Source organism: Passer domesticus, chromosome 7, assembly GCF_036417665.1.
Source record: "Passer domesticus isolate bPasDom1 chromosome 7, bPasDom1.hap1, whole genome shotgun sequence".
NCBI classification, from domain to species: domain Eukaryota; kingdom Metazoa; phylum Chordata; class Aves; order Passeriformes; family Passeridae; genus Passer; species Passer domesticus.
This window is the reverse complement of record NC_087480.1, coordinates 60,372,722-60,386,978: the sequence shown is the minus strand read 5'-3', so window position 1 is coordinate 60,386,978 and position 14,257 is coordinate 60,372,722. Positions and strand designations below refer to the sequence as shown.

General features: G+C 43.4%; 1 long non-coding RNA gene across 1 annotated transcript in view; it reads left to right on the top strand.

Annotated features, from left to right (window-relative positions):
- Window positions 1-14,257, top strand: part of LOC135305443 (uncharacterized) — a 162,823-nt gene that overhangs the window by 108,293 nt on the left and 40,273 nt on the right. Inside the window, exons 3-4 of the long non-coding RNA XR_010366616.1 lie at window positions 8,020-8,204; window positions 13,191-13,369. This is a non-coding gene — a long non-coding RNA (uncharacterized LOC135305443). The remainder of the gene's footprint in view (window positions 1-8,019; window positions 8,205-13,190; window positions 13,370-14,257) is intronic.

Sequence of the window (14,257 nt, the reverse complement as noted above, 5' to 3'; positions counted from 1 at the left end):
ATAGGCGATCTAGTTTTTAAGCAAAGAACAGGAAATTCACTCATCTTTGATCAGGCATTTAGAATTAGATTTAGGGAGCATTTTTTTCTGTTGCTTAGTGCTGCTTTATCCTCAGTGCACTGGGTTTAATTTCCAATAAAAATCACCAGCAAGTTGGAAAGTGTGATCAATTCAGCAGCCTGAGAAATCCCCTCTTCTGATAACCCTTAAAACACTGTCAGAGCCCTACAGAAAAGTAACCCACACACTCACTGAGTCCTTAGTAACCAGCTGGTTTCAGACTTCATAACAAAATTCTTTTAAAGAAAGAGAAACCACACACTGATGGTTTGAAAGAGCAGCCCCAGAGCAGCATCCCATGAGCTGTGGAGAGCTGGCTGCAAGCTTGGGATGATGCAGAAGCAGCAGCTGTCACCATCCAAGTGCTGGATGAGGAATTTTCTGGAGTTGGGAACTTCCCAGGCACATGTCCCACCATTCCTCCCCTCACAGCCCTTCACTGGGTAACTCAGAATCAAAACTCACCCAGCAGGCAGAGCAGCTGAGCCTATGGGGACTGCAGGGATGTGTCCTCCTCATCCTTGTCCTGATCTGTGCCCTCACCTCCTTCCCAAATCCTCACTAGTGCTGAGTTTTATGGCTGAACTCTGCTGGAAGGGATGCTGTGCTTAGGCTGGGGGAAGTGAGTCCCCCCTGAATGCACAGGTAAATTAATTCAGGGAAAATCCTGCCCCTGGCAGACCCTGGGAGGTGGAGAAATGGGAGTTCTGCTGTTGGAACCCAGGTTACTGAGAATTCCAGACTTTCTGTGCTGGCAGGCACTGACCCCAGGAGAGCACTGCACTGACCTGAGGCTGTGGAGAAGGATTCCAGAATGGAATGACAGAACTGGGATTGTGGGTGTGCAGTTTGAATAGAAGTGTGTGATATCACATGGTGGGAAACTTAGAGCTTAAGGGTTTAAAATATAGTAATAGATATAAAGCAAGATGGAGGTTTTAGGGCAGAGGCTGCTCCTTCTTCTTCTCCTTCTTCTCCATGGGTTTGGGTGGTTTTGTGTAACTGGATAAAAAGTCCCCATTGTGGGCATGGGTGGTTGGTTATTGGGTTAAAAGTGAAAATAATTCAGGTGTCATTTCTTAATTGGCCAGTTTATCCTTAAAAGGCCGTGTAGAGATGGAGATGGGGCTCCATTTGTAGTTTGTTGGAGTGAAGGGCTGTGGGACTCAGGGTTTGTGAGGCTGTGACAGAGATAAGAACTAACAAACATCTGAGTCCAACAAGAAATTCCATCTTGTGCATTTAATCCCGACCCTGGCAAAAAAGAAAATAAAACTCAACACTCTGCCAAAGCTGGGAGTGAGGTGGTGCTGGGTGAGGAAGGAGCTGCCCCAGGCAGCTGGAGTTGGGTTTTTGTGCTGTACCCCTACAAAGGACACATTTTGGCAGCCCATGAACAAGGGAGGCTCAAGGGGTGTTTGCTGCTCTCACCCCTAAGCTTCTGTGGGAGGAGGAGATGCTCCCCCAGAGCTTTCACTAAAGGAGCCTCTTTCCTGTGCCTGATGGGTCTGGTGGCACCCAGCTCCTCCCCTGGTGCTGCTGCTGCTCCCACAACTGACACCCAGCACCCAGCAGGAAAGGGAGCCAGGCCTGCTCCATGGCTTTAGGATATTTATCCGTGTCCTGAGAGATGTGCATTATCTTCCAGCATTCCAAGCACATGGAAACATCACATTTTGGTGGCTTTTCAGGTGGAAAAATGGCTTTTCACCATTTTGAAAACAAAATCTGGGAGCTCGCATTAAAATGTAGCCAGGCCTCCTCTCCAGGACACAGCTGACAAACTTCTTGGATAACATTAGTCTGACGGCAAAATGTATAAAATAGGATTTATTATTAATTCATAAAGAGCTTTGATATCTTATCTATTGCTCTTCTCTTGTAATGATTTTTAATGTCATCATGGTTGTTAATTTTGCATGAAACCCATCGTCGTCTGTTTTCATTTGTTTGGTAAACCTTGTCTGTTTTATTAAGAAAAAAAATCCCGAGGCTTCTGTGGGTATTTCTGCAACAATAGGAATAAAGAAATATTAATAGTGATTTGTTTCTAGCTCAAAGCAACATTAATTTCAGCACTACATTATGAGGATTTTATTTTTTGTAATTTCTCAGCCTAGGGAAATATATTTCCCATTCTCAAAATCCAGTAATCCAAATGATGAGTGAAAAATCCTCAGTGTCCTAAGATCTTGTGCAAACCTTAACTTACCTTTTATTTACTGTGTGTGCTCCTGCAAGCCAATAGGAACCATAACTCCATTTAGATAATAATAATCAAATTATCCAAACCTGGAAGAACATGCTTTATAGATTTTGGTCTAAATTTAATACAAAAATGCAGTAGTCCTTGTTTGGAAGAGTTTATTAAGGGTTAGCAAAGGAAAAGCTTTTTCAATAGTCTATAACTCTCTAATGGCCTTTTTCAAATAAAATGGGAAAGAATTTGCAAAGAAACCTATATCAGTGAGCTGCAATTGTAACATTACAGTACAGGTCTATAAATCTTGACATGTTCAGAAGATTGCCTAAACCAGCAATACAATCTGTCCAAACCTCATTGTCTCCACGACCAGCCAGACTCATTTTAAGAAATGTATGTGGTCTTCAACCTAATTTTATCACCTTCATTTGTAAACTAGTCAATCAATCAAAGCATCCTGTGAGTCTAAATAGAAAAAGGAGTGCATTTTCATGCATTTCCAGACAGCACAGTCAAAAATTAATCTCCACTTGATCAGACATTCCTTGCCCTCATCTCAATAGACCATCATTAGGGTCAGCAATGTATATTAAAAATAGAGTTGCAGGGAACTGTGTGCTGGGGATTCTTTGCAAGGTACCTGCAGCCAGATCTGCCAGCTCAGGGCTCCCCCCGAGACAAGGCTGGGCTCACCCAGCAAAGAGCAGCCTCAAAATAAAGTTAGAAATGAGAAGAGGAGAATTAACTGAGAATTCTCATGCTCCACCGGGCGTTTTTTGCACCCTGAGCACAGGGAGTAACAGCTTGGTGGGATGAAAAGTGGGATTTCAGAGACCCCATCTCATCATCCCTCTTGTGTTTCATATCTGCAGATATTATTATTCTCAAATACCTTCCCACTCTGTGTTTGTGTGAGATGAGGCTGGGCTGGGCAGGATTGTGCTGGGGACGTGGGCAGGGGGTGTGCCCTGTGCCCCAAAGCCACAATTCCTGCTTTTCCATCAGGAGATTCCTGGCCCTGGGCAGGTTTGGTGCTGTGCTGGGGCAGGATGGGACTGAGCCCTCCTCTCCCTTCCAGCTGCTTTTCCCACCTCAGGCAACACTGAGAAAGCAGTGAACGCTGGAATGGGGCTTGTGGGGCATTCCAGCTGGAGCTGGAGCTCCATAAAAACAGCAAAACCACCAAACTGCACGTGGGGTCCTGTGTGAGCAGCCCCAGGAGCTGCTGAGCTGGGCTGGAACAGATGAGGGAAATCTTCCCCAAAACTGCCCCTGCTGTGCCAGGGAGGGCAGCGCTCTGGGGTGGGCAGTGCTGGAGGGCACAGCACATCTTTGGTTTGTTTGGGAGCATAAGGAACATTCCAGAATGGGAGCTGTGGTAGCTGAGGTCCTGTTTCCACCTTCCAATCCTGCTTTTCTCTGGCTGCCTTCCCCTGCAGCTGTCTGTGGACAAAACAGCATTTTAGGATATTGAGCAGCAGGAAGGTGGCAAGCAGGGGGGATTGCTTGTCCTGGGCTCCTCTAAGTGAACCTGAAAGGATTTCTGATCTTAAGTCGAAATTTCTGAGTGGGAGCAGAACTACAGCAGCAGTTCCAGTTGCTCAGATGAGGAAGAGCTGTTTCCTTGCTCTGGGGAAATGGTTCAGTCCCATGGCAGTTGGGTTTTTTCTCTAATTCGTGCCTTGCAGCACAAAACCCAACTCCAAAAAGTGGCAGTGGGACAGAAAGTGTCATTGCAGCAGCAATGGCAGCACTGACCAAAAAAATGAATTCTGTCTCTGAGTAGAAACTCCTTTTTCCCTGGCTGGTGACACTTCTGAGATATTTAAACACCCCACCAGAGCAGGTCAGGACCTACCTTCAAAGGCAAGAGAAATCTGAGCTCCCACCACACTGTGTGTGTCCCATGAGTGAAGATTCCTTCAGGATGGAGTCCCTGCAGCCCTGCTCAGGTCCTTGGCTCCCTGAGAAATGACTTTGGGACAGACCCACAGCCCTGTCCTGCAGGCACTGTGCAGTGGGAAGACACAAAGCAAGTCCAGCTGAAAGATTCAACCATCAGATGAGCTCAGGCTGCAGAAATGGTGCTTTATTCTTGAATTTTTCTTGGAAAATGCAAGAGGATTTCATGGAATCGATGATGTCCTCTACTTATACTTTAGAGGAGAAGGAAATTTGTATTCAAGTGGCTCTGCCACGACCTGCAAAGCCTTATGAAGTGGCTGGGGACCCTTTCCCCAGAGGTGTTCCCTCCTGCAGTGAAAGCCAGAGCACAGAGGGTGTCATTCCTTTGGGGACAGGGCCCTGAGCTGCTGCTGGGCCCCTCTCAGCTCGGTGACAGGAGCTGGCTCTGTGGTGGCTGCTCTGGGAGCCCCAGATTGATGATTTTGGGAGCCTTGGCCACCTGCCTCTGGCCTGCTGCTGCTGGTGAGAGCCTCAGAGCCAGGATGGGACAAGGCAGCACCAGGAGGCAGCCTGGGGAGCTCAGGGGGTCACACAGCAATTCCTGATTTCCAGCAGCCTCGGGAGTGCTGCAGCAGAGGCTGAGCAGCAGAGATTTCCCAAAGCCAGGTGGGGTTGGACATCACGGATCCAGGAGGAGCTGCAAGACAGATCCAGGACTGAAGATCTCCCAAACCTTGGGAATTCAGGAAAAAAATTACCCAACACTTTCCAGGCTTATTACTCCATAACTCCTGGCTGTCAGGCTTGGCAAGAACAATACATTGAATTTCCATGGAATATTCAGAGACTTTAGAGCTGATTCCTCCTCTTTTCAAGTATTTTTTCCACAAGGGGTCATTGCAGAGCAGAGCAAGGATGACTTAAAAACGAGGTGATTCTTTCCTTCTCTAAAGTGAAGTAGACATTTAGATGCAATTATTTTAACTGGCATTGTTAACAGCATAAATTTGTAGCTGAAAAACACCACAATGACATCATAATAATAATTATTTGGTTGGTGTTCATGTCAACTCCCTCTAGACTGAGCAATATTTTAATTTAACTACTTTTAATAAAATAAAAATCCAGTGGGGGAAAATATGCAGATTTGCCTCTGTGTATAAATGAAGCATTTAAAAATAAACGTAGATTTCTGTGTGGTAATTGGGATAAAAGGAGAAGACTGACGAGGAAATGTTTCTGAACTGGAATTAATTACAGCCCTGGAACATCTACAGAGAAGATCAGAAGCAATTCTCAACCATCAAACCACTGCTGACTCCCAGATAACTGCCTCAGCTTCTGTTTCTTTTCTCTTTCCTTTTGTTTGGCAAATAAAGCCTTTTCAATAATTCAGGCAAATGGTTTGATAAATACAAATAATTGAGCAGATTAGACTTAAAAATAAAAACATATTTTATCATATGTAACTTAAAAAGTAATCATATAATTAATGGGTGAAAAACAGAGAGAAAGATTGCCAGAGATTAAGATTAAGCCCTGCAGAAGAGAATGTTCTAACTAGAAATTGGTTTAATTAATAGCACATTTTACATAATGATTACAGTGTAATTGCGCTGACTAGCAGAGTGTCATTAAATATATCCATGCTCCTTTACAACACCCTAAGGCTAAAAATAATGAGTTACATTGAAAATCACTATGCAACAGGTTCATAAATAACATTTAAGCCTATACAAGGCGAATACTTATAAATAATAAATATTTGCCTTTTGTAATTGAAGAAAAAATGACAGCCTTCTTTTTCTACTACCCTGTAGATTGTCATGTTATAATGCTGAAAAGATTTTTTCCCCTTGCGTTCTCTAGAAAGTCTTGAATAATTGATTCAAATGCTAATATTCCACATAGTCTGACTTTGAGGAACAAATATTCCTACATAAAGAATAAATGCCAAGTTGCTTATTACCAGCTTGGTTTTACTTTGCATGGTGCAGTCCACAAAAAACTCTCACACTCTATTACACATGTCAGATGAAGTCAGTGGCCAGATTTCCTGCCAGAAGAATTACATTCTTTTCTTTTTTTTTAAATTTAAAAATTACCCCTTCTCCCAAAATGTTCATCAGGCTCTGAGCTGTTATGCAGCAACAGCTGCTCTTCAGCTCCAAAAAGGACGATGTCATAGAGCTGATAACTTTTTTATCTGGAGCTTTTCTCTGGTGCATCAGGAGGCTCCAATAAAACCAGGCTGGATTCCACATCAGCTCTGGGCTGGCATTTGAAAGCCCCCCAGATGGGCAGAGCTCAGTCACTGAGGCACCAGTGGCAAAATAGAGCAGGAAGAAACCTCCATCCAGGACATGGGAATGTTCTGGAGCTCCAGCCTTGCTGCCCCAGCCCCCCAGGGTCATCCCAAGGCAGGACTTGGGGGCATCCCCTTCTCTTTTGGAGCCCTGGGTGCTGAGAATTCCAGAGTTTCTGTGCTGGCAGGCTCTGACCCCCAGGAGAGCACTGCACTGACCTGAGGCTGTGGAGAAGGATTCCAAAATGGAATGACAGAACTGGGATTGTGGGTGTGGAGATTGAATAGAGGTGTGTGATAGCACAGGGTGGAAAACTCAGAGTTTAAGGGTTTAGAATATAGTAATAGATATAAAGCAAGATGGAGGTTTTAGGGTGGAGGCTGCTCCTTCTTCTCCACCTTCTTCTTCCCCTTCTTCTCCATGGGTTTGGGTGGTTTTGTGTAACTGGGTAAAAAAGTCCCCATTGTGGGCACGGCTGGTTGGTTACTCGGTTAAAAGTGAAAATAATTCAGGTGTCATTTCTTAATCGGCCAGTTTATCCTTAAAAGGACGTGTAGAGATGGAGATGGGGCTCCATTTGTAGTTTGTTGGAGTGAAGGGCTGTGGGACTCAGGGTTTGTGAGGCTGTGACAGAGATAAGAACTAACAAACAACTGAGCCCAACAAGAAATTCTGTATTGTGCATTTAATCCCCACCTGGGCAGAACAAATAAAAACTTGACACTCCTCCAGTGGGAGAATTGGGGTAATAACCCAGCTTTTAGGGGAAATGCTAAACCTCTTGGAGCCCAGAGGCTTTCCATGCTCTGTGTGTGATCATCCAGACCCACAGAGCAGAATTTTGGTCCCAAACTAATGAATATTAGGAATAAAACTGAATAAATGTCACCTGAGTGGGATCTAAGTGGGCTGAACACTGGAGCCACAATGGCTTCAGTGCACAAACAGCTTTTCACTATTTTTAATGGTATTCTCATCATAATGTTTTTGCATTCTCATCCTTCTTGTTATAAAAGTAGGCTTTGTAGTGTTAAAACCAGAAAATTCATATTGCCTGAGCACTGATGAAACAATGTGAGCACCTCCAGTGAAAAACCAGCAGGAAGAGGGTGCAGTTAGATGGCAACAAAACATTCTCTAGTGAGGGCAGAAATCTGATAAAGCATGGGAAGGATCCTGTGGCTTTGGATGACACAAACTCCACTTGTCCATTATTATAATTTATGTTGGTTTTTTTCTGCCACCAACATGAACACCTGTAAAATTTCCTTATCCCAGTCAGACATTCTCTCCCTTTTTCTTGAAGCAGGAATGATAAACCTTCCAATGCACAGGAAAATTGCTCCTTTTCCTTCTTATCCCAAACACTGTGCAGAAGATGGAACTCTAGGTGTATTTGGAGAGTTTGGTGAAAAAAAATTAATTTTATTGGAATTTCCATGGTGGCAGGGCAGCTCACTGGGAACATATCCTGATCTTCTGTAGGAAGCTGCATTTACCTCACTGTTGACACTGTCTTTTCTTTATTTCTCATCATTTTTACAGCTTCCAGCATCCCAGGAGGAACTCAGAGCCCACTAAAAGTGCAAAAAGGCAGGAATGGATTTCCAGTGGGAATGTGGGCTGAGGGGGCTGGAGAAAATCTCCTTCCATATCCCACCAGAAATGCCTTGGTCACATCACTCAGCCCTGCTGGGAGCTCCGGGAGGTGAGAAATGTCACTGATGCAGGTATGATCTTTAAAATTATGAGGGTAAATTAATTAAGGTATTAAAAGAGCGAATTTAGGCATAGGCTATTTAATTCTAATAAAAAAGTGTTTATTTGGATCCCAGTCCAGAGGGGGTGGATATCACAAATCCTATAAAGAAAAGTATTTTTATTTTTATTATAGGAAAAAAAAAAAGCAGGGATGCTTTTTGCAACAGAACAAGGAATAAAACTCCTGGAGATTTAAAAAGTTTCAATTTGCTTAGCCGCAGTGAAGGCAAAATCCATCCCCAAAAGTACAAAAGGGCAGAATTTAATGGGAGAGGAAAGGTTAAGAAAGATGAAGAAAAAATCCCTTCCCCTGTTTATTCACTGCTGCTGGGCAATAATATAATTTTCAGTCTCACGTCTCTATTTCAGACCACATATGGCAGTAATATTGGATGTTCACCATCACAGCTTAACCATGACTAAACAGGTTGATGAATGTCATGCATCTTATCATCATACATGCATATTTTTAAATATAATTCACTTTTGATCTGCACCCTTGTGCAGTGGTGAATGAAAACAGTTAAGATTTCTTCCACTGTCTGCCTTTAAATGTATTAAACAGCCCTGCTGTCAATAGATTATATTCTTGTACAATGATAATAGCCCAAAAAACTAAGAGGCCTTGTCAGGAATTGCAGTTGTCACAGTTTGATGCAAATGATTTTACTTGGTGTTCATCTGCTGCACAATCATCTCATAATCTGGATATACATCACAGCATGACATGTAAATTTCCTGCTACTCTGCTTTCATTTCCAGAGGCAGCAATCAAATGAAAACCATTCAACCTCACCAAAATGTATAAATAATTTTCATTCAAACATATTAACAGTCAAAATATGAGAATTTATCACAGAGCACTATGCCTTTTAAGAAGCAATAAAGACTTTACTTTTTAAGCATATTTCTACTTAGAAAAGTAATATGAACAGTAACTTGTGGTTTTAAAAGGGGATTTAAAAGTCCACACCTAGCACCAAATCTTCAAACTTAAGTGTGTTGGTGCTGCTTTGCCCCATGTATTTCTTGGGGAAAATTAGCCTAGAAGAGGGTTTGGAAAGGGGGAATAGGGGATAATATTCAAATTACTCCTTTCCTATTATCTTTGCCCCATGAAATAAATATGAGTGTTAAATACAAAGAACAGAAAATACAATGCTGTGTCACAGAACCCGTGGTACAGCAAAGAAGACTTCCTGTATTTTATTGATTCATTTTCATTTCTACTCTAGATCAGACATAAATTTAGCTGAATTGAAGGATTTTTTAAAATTCATCCCTTTTTAAAAGGGCTGCTATGAGCACGAACACCCTCCAAAAAGATCAGTTTTGAAATGCATGCAGTGAAATTCAAAAATACCAACCAAGGAGCAGGGTGAGCTCCAGTTCTACCAGTGCCAGCTGTCAAACATCTCCTTTCTGATCTCTTTTTGCCCTGCTGGGAGCTGTCCCTGCCCATGGCAGGGCCTTGGAATGAGATGATCCTTGATGTCCCTTCCTACCCAAACCAATCTGGGATTCTGGGCTGAAAGCACCAACTGGAAAAGGGAATTATTTGCCCTGTGGGCTGTGGGGAGATGGGGTTTGAGCATTTCCAGCTGCAGCACCAGTGGGGATGGTGCTGGTGGTTACTGGGAGCACTGGGGCACACAGGGTGAAACATGGCTAAAGGCAGCCTCCCCTTTTTGCTGAAATGAGCCTTTTTTGGGTGATTTGCCCTCCTTCCCAAGCCACCCTTCCCTGTCATTGTACCCCCAAATCCACTCCTGGGGAGTCACTGAGCTCCCTGAGCCCATCCCCTGCCAGGGATGCAGGAACAAAGGACACTTGGTTCTCCTAATTAATGGTGGTGCTGGAAAAAAAAATGCTGCCTCCCTAGAAATTGGGTGCTTTTTTTGAGAAACAGGTAAAAACTGCTAAGATGACAGTTTTTCCCATTTTTCCAGTGAGTGTGTCTGAGGAAGTAGAAGTGCAATAACCTGGGGTACAGCAGGCTCAGCCATTTGAAATAAAACTTTGCAGTACTAATGTTTTTGTAACTGCTTTCATATTGTAATGATATTTTTCCAAGCACTGGTTTTATTTGATCTTAAATACCTTTTTGGGAAAGTCCAGTGAGCTGACTCTAATAAAATCATGCTATTGAAAAAAGGTTTAAGTGGAATGTTCAGAATAAATTACAAAACTGCATGCAAGAATACCAGCTAGTGCTGCAATAAAAATCTGGAAATGAGGATTCTTGCAATATATTTTAAAGAAGTAGTATACTTTTTTTTGTTCATTTTTTTCACAGAATGTTTCATAATAGAAGGCCTTCACAACGTGAAAGGGGGTGAATGAATAAAAAATGAATAAACTGCCAAAGAAATAGCATTTTAAAAAAAACTTCACTATTTTTTTTTCCTGGAGCATATATCTCATTTCATTTCAATAACTTTTAGAAGATAATAGGAAAAGTAATTCTCTTCCATTTTGCTGTACCAAAATACTTGAATTACATCATACTTAGACTGTCAGATTTCACTCTTTGTCTCACATACACATTCAGACCCTTTGTATCAGGAGCTGATAACTGGAAAAGGACAGAGTTGTTTTTAATCCATGATCTGGCAAGTCCTGGCTCTGTAGGAAAGGGCTTCCAGGATTTAACCAAGGCTTTTCCTGGGCTTCCTCTCTCCAGTCAAATTCCTCTGGCTGAACACAGCCCTAGGATTAGGACAGAGAGGACTCACTTCTACACCATTTTCTGTCTGACTTCTCCCAGGCATCACCAGAGAATTCCAGCTGTGCCACATCTGTACCTGGAAGGGCACAGCCCCAGCCCAGGACTGGTCCCAGTGCACTGAGATTTGAACCCAGCTGGGGGAGGGAAAATGTGACAAAACCCTGACACACCTGTGTGAGCACCCCCAGAACGCCCCAAGGTCCTCTCGGGGCTCAGGCTGTGGCTGGGTTGGTGTCAGGGCTGCTCAGGGACAGGGGGACAGCCTGGGCACAGCTCACCCAGCCTGATGGAGCAGTGGCAGGGAGATTTAAACCTGCTGGGTGACAGGCTACAAGGAGGGACATAGCTTAAAAATCAACCCGTGGCAGCCATGGTGCCAGGCCTACTCTGTTCTTTGCATTTTAACAACCTGACACGAGCAAGTTGCCTCACTGAACTGTTCTTCCACCTGGACTCTCTGCTGGATCCAAGTGCTGAGGAAAGGAGGAGCCAGGCAAAGGAACCCAAACAGCCCCTGGCTGAAGCAAAAGCTGCTGCTTGAAATGCCCAATCTCACGGAGCAGAGGGCTTGGTGCTGTCAGTGGCCACCTGGCATCCCTGTCTGTGGCCACACATGAGGAGCAGGAAGATATGGCCACTTACTCAGCTCTGGGGACTTTCGACCTGTGGGCTGGCCACCAGCCCAGTCTTCAGGCAGAAACCTGGAAAGAATCTTCTCAGAATGTTTTATTTGCTGTTTAACCTGGGGCCTGTTCAAAGCTGCTGGGCTGTCCTGTATCTCAGTGCCTTCACCAAACACTTAAATCCTCTTTATTCTTGATGGCTTTGTGCAACCTGCTCAAACATCTCCCAACAAATGCAGGAGAAAGAAATAATTCAGGATTAGATCCCTCCCTTTGCCTTATCTTCATATTTCCAGTGCATCCTTCAACCTGAACACTTCCCCTTCAAACCCCACCTGTGCCATTGCTGAACAGGCCCTTTCCTGCCAGTTTTCCCTAAAATCACACTCCTTCTCATGCTGACATCAGGATTAAACATGAGAACCCCGGTGATTCCCTGGCCAGGGGCCTGCATGCTGGCAGGTGTAATGGTTAATGGGACAAAACCAGGAAAAAGGATTACATTGAGACCAGGTGTAAGTCTCGAGTGGGAATGAAAGCAGAAAGATGGAAATGATGGGCTCAAGATATTGCACTTGCTACCAGAGGTAAGGTCAGCAGAGGGAATTCTTATCTATTTCAGGCTTTGGCTGCCTCATTGCAAAAGTGTTTGCTCAGAACCAGATGAAATTAAAAATCAGGAGCACGGGGGAGAACCTGGATTCAAACAGAGCTGAGGGCCTGCACTCCTGGCTGGGCTCAAACATTGATAGGAGGGGTGAGAGCAGATTTGGCACTGCCAAAGGAGTGTAAAATGCCTCTTGAGCAGCACAGCATCACATCTGGGACTGGCCTGCTTCACATCTGTGCAGATGTGCTCCTGTCTGCTCAGGAGCACGGACAGCCAGACAGAAATGTCACCCATCACCATAACAACAGAGCCCTCACTGTGTTCCCTCACTCCTCTGCTCTGTTTTCCACTGTCAGAATTGTTGTGGCAGAGAGTGGTAAGTTCTTAATTGTGTCTCCTGTCCACTCCAGGAGAAATCAGTGTGTGTAAGGACAACAAAAATGCCATTTAAAGACACAACTCTAAAAACAAAAATATGAAATTATCAGGTTTGGTGCTATTTTATGTCAAGATACATCAGGCTGAAGCTCATGAATTCAGACCTGACTCCAGTACTGCTGCTTCTTCTAAGTCAGTTAATTCTTTATTTACCCTCTTTCCAAAAATTGAAATATATTCATTTCCCTAGCACACTGAAGAACTTTACACACTGATTTATAAAATGGACATGGAGCATTTTAATAAACAAAATAATTCCTCAGATTTTGGTTTTGTTGAGGCTTGATGTACACCATGCAGCTGCAGAGCTTTGGCCAAAGCATATTCAGTGGGAAACAGGAATTTGAAACACTGCATCTCAAAGTTCTGATGGGAAAGTCCCACCAGGAAAACCTCTGGGTGCCAAAAGAAGCAGCAATTTTCTTTGTGGAGCAGACTTGCAATGCTCAATTCTAACTCACACTTTTTTTTAATGGGGAACAAATACCTTCTCCACAAGCTTTAATGACTACTCATGTTTTTATTTCAGTTTTAAATATTTTTCTTTTATCTCTAGGAAGGGAAAGGGCCAGTGCATTTCATGCTGCTGGCCCCCAGATTTTTTCCATCCAATCTGGACACTCCAGGGAGAATTTGCTGCATCACAAGCTGGAAGCACTGAGAAGTCCTGACTGCTTTCCTGAAAAACAATAATTTTTGTTGCCTTCAGCCCAATTAATCCAGTAATCAATCCAGGTGAGCAAGACCTTGTACCCATGCAGAGCCATTGGCAGCTTGAGTGGGATCCCTCAGCCTTCCCCACACCATTTCAATTGCAGGATGAGGCTCTCCAGGAAATCTCCACAATCACAGAATCATTTAGACTTGTGAGCCAAGGATATTAATAATAATAATGATAATAATAATAATAATAATAATAATAATAATAATAATAAATGCAGAGAGCAGCATTTTTATACCATTAGCCATATCTGACATATTATAGATGATCAGATATAAATTCACACAGAAACCCCTGCTTCTTGTATATTAATTATATTAATTATGCTGTAACCCTTGGGTAGGAAATATGCTCCTGTGCACAGAGTATACCAAAAGTTCATTATTGAAGTTGTATAATGAAACACATTTAAGTTAGGGAAAAGGTGCTGAAGTTTCCTGGGAGATGCTGGATCGGGTCTCTTGTGCCTCCTTCAACCCCTGTTATCTCATCCCCTCATTATGGGTTTGCCATAGGATGCCTGCCTGAGGCAAAACAGAGATTTAACTTGCTCTGGAGGTGACTTGGAATTGTTTTCTTCAGGATTCTTTAATATGCACCCTGAATAATGTTTTATTCATTTAGGGCTTTGTCTTTTCAGAAACATTTGTGGGCTTTCCTGAGTTTTTTGTCTTAAAGACAACAAAATGAAACCAACTTGGTGGTGTCCTACTGAGGGCTGTGGAGCTGTGATGGCCCCCACAAAAAGCAGAGAGAAAATTCCTGGAGCAGCAGTTCAAGGGCAAGTTGGAAGGGGCTTGAAACAATCTGGGGTAGTGGAAGGTGTCCCTGCAGGGCTGGGATAAAATGAGTTTGGAGATCCTTCCAACCCAAACCACTCTGGGACTCTGTGAATTGTGACA